This window comes from Erinaceus europaeus, chromosome 5 (assembly GCF_950295315.1).
Source record: "Erinaceus europaeus chromosome 5, mEriEur2.1, whole genome shotgun sequence".
NCBI lineage: Eukaryota > Metazoa > Chordata > Mammalia > Eulipotyphla > Erinaceidae > Erinaceus > Erinaceus europaeus.
The window spans coordinates 77556473-77559409 of NC_080166.1; the positions used below are offsets into that span (position 1 = coordinate 77556473).

General features: G+C 40.6%; 1 pseudogene; it reads right to left on the reverse strand.

Moving 5' to 3' along the window:
- Positions 1-1458: 1458 nt before the first annotated feature.
- Positions 1459-2367, reverse strand: LOC103126201 (small ribosomal subunit protein eS27-like; annotated as a pseudogene).
- Between the last annotated feature and the right edge of the window lie 570 nt (positions 2368-2937).

Here is a 2937-nt window from a genome sequence, read left to right on the forward strand (position 1 = left end):
AGTCCCAAAACCTAGATATACACCAGTTTCTGTGAGAGAGAGCATACGTATCCATAAACTACTGCAAAATATATACTTGAAAGCAGAAGTACACTAGAGTTTGCAGTGAGTATCCCCCTAACACTTCCTCTCCACTATTCCAAGCTCTGGGTCCATGATTGCTCAACAATTTGTTTTGCTTTGTATGTTAACTCTCTTTTCAGTCACAAGGTTCCAGATGTCATCAGGATGCCAGCCAGGCTTCCCTGGACTGAAGACCCCACCAATGTGTCCTGGAGCTCAGCTTCCCCAGGGACCCACCCTACTAGGGAAAGAGAGAGGCAGACTGGGAGTATGGACCGATCAGTCAACGCCCATGTTCAGCAATTACAGAAGCCAGACCTTCTACCTTCTACAACCCACAATGACCCTGGGTCCATGCTCCCAGAGGGATAGAGAGTGGGGAAGCTATCAGGGGAGGGGGTAGGATATGGAGATTGGGTGGTGGGAATTGTGTGGAGTTGTACCCCTCCTACGCTATGGTTTTGTTAATTTATCCTTTCTTAAACAAATAAATAAATAATTAATAAAAAAATTTTAAAAAGAACCTGTATAGTATTAGAACTAATTCAGCATAGATGTGATCTGGAAAATAAATTTCCTGTATTTCGTAATTTCCTAGAGCACAATATAAACAATAAGCATTTTGAAAAAAGAATTAGTGAAATAATTTCATTCATAACAAAAAAGCAGAACACCTTCAAATAAATTTAGAGCAGAATTAACAAAAGCAGTGCACTACAAAATTTCACAACATTGTTTAAAGACATTAAAGAAGACTTAAAGAAATAGGAAAGCAGCCGCATAGTGGCTTGCCTGGTAGGGAGCACACATTACAGTGAACAAGTACTCAGGTTCAAGCCCTTGGTTCCCACTTACAGAGGGGAAACTTCGTGAATAGGGAAGCAGTGCTTCAAGTGTCATTCCCTTCCTTCCTTCCTTCCTTCCTTCCTTCCTTCCTTCCTTCCTTCCTTCCTTCTTCTTTGTTATTTATTTATTTATTTATTTATTTTATTTATTTTTTACCAGAGTACTGCTCATCTCTGGTTTATTGTGGTGTAAGGGATTGAACCTGGGACTTTAGAGCCTCAGGCATGGGAGTCTATTTGCATAACCATTATGCTATCTACCCCTGCCATCTTTCCTTCCTTCCTTCCTTCCTTCCTTCCTTCCTTCCTTCCTCCCTCCCTCTCTTCCTTCCTTCCTTCCTTCCTTCCTTCCTTCCTTCCTTCCTTCCTTCCTTCTTTCCTTCCTTCTTTCTTTTCTGTCTTTCTTTCCAGAAAAACTGACTCACCAAAAAGGATATCATTGGTGTATACCTTACAAAATTGAGCATAATTACGTTATCCTGATAAACACTATTACTGAAATGTTAAGGATTTCTGTGATGTAACACAAATTCTGGGGGTTGTGTGGTCATTAGTATTGCTTTCTTCTAAAAGAACACCTTTCTGTGAGTCTGGCCTTGCCTCCCATGAGCTACACAGCATTGTGGAGCAGCCCATACAGAGAGCCACTGTCAGCACAGGGCTGAAAACCATGGTGATCTCCTAGCAGCCTGACATTTTTACATCCATAAAGTAAGAATTTGAGCTTTGAACCAGTCATTTATTTTTTCATATTTCTTTATGTTCCCTTTTGTTGCCCTTGTTGTTTTTTATTGTTGTTGTAGTTATTATTGTTGTTGTTATTGATGTTGTCATTGTTAGGACAGAGAGAAATGGAGAGAGGAGGGGAAGACGGGGAGAGAAAGACACCTGCAGACCTGCTTCACCACCTGTGAAGCTACTCCTCTGCAGGTGGGGAGCCAGGGGCTGGAACCCAGATCCTTATGCTGGTCCTTATGCTTCGTGCCATGTGTGCTTAACCCACTGCGCTACCGCCTTACTCCTCAGTCACTCATTTTTTATTTTATTTTTTAATTTTTGCCTCCAGGGTTATCACTGGGGCTTGGTGCCTGCAATATAAATCCACTGCTCCTGGAGGCCATTTTATCCCATTTTGTTGCCCTTGTTGCTGTCATTATTGTTATTGTTGCCACTGATGTTGTTGTTGGATAGGACAGAGAAATCAAGAGAGGAGGGGAGACAAAGTGGGGGAGAGAAAGATAGACATCCGTAGACCTGCTTCACTGCCTGTGAGGCAACTCCTTGCAGCTGGGGAGCCAGGGGCTCCAACTGGTATTCTTATGCAGGTCCTTGAGCTTTGTGCCAGATGCACTTAACCAGCTGTGCTACCGCCTGCCCGCCCCCCTCCCCGTCACTTATTTTTATGTTTTTTCTTTTCCTTGTCCAAGGACAGGTGCAGCAAATCTTCAGCCAAAGTCATGCTGATCCTTTCCCAAGTGCAGCACAATCTGATCTGTTTTCTCTCCCTTTCTGGCTCCCTCTTCTCTCTCAATTTGTCTGTCTCTATCAAAAAACAAAAACAAATTACAACAACAAAAAAAAAACACCAGGAGTGGTGGGCTTGTAGTGGACTATACTCCAGAGAATCCTGGTGGCAAAAATATATAAATAAATATGCACATTTTAATTAAATTTATCATTGACTATAAATTTTGAAATTATAAAAGTATTGGAAGAAAACTAATCCATAATTTTTGCTCCAGGAAGGGCAGTTTTTTTTTTTTAATTTTTTAGATTTGGCTGAAGCACAGGATACAACAAAAAGAACTATTCAAAATTAAATACCTGGGTAATTAAATTAATCTATCCAGGAAAACAACCATAGGATAAGATGAAAAAATTGCAAATCCTATTTTCATGAGGACTTGCTGTCAAGAACAAATAAGGAGCATTTATATTTCATTTTTTAAAATGTCAATCAAGAATTTCCCAATAAATGGATAGCAGATTTTGGTGTGGGTGTCTATGTACCTGTATGTAACTCCAGGTA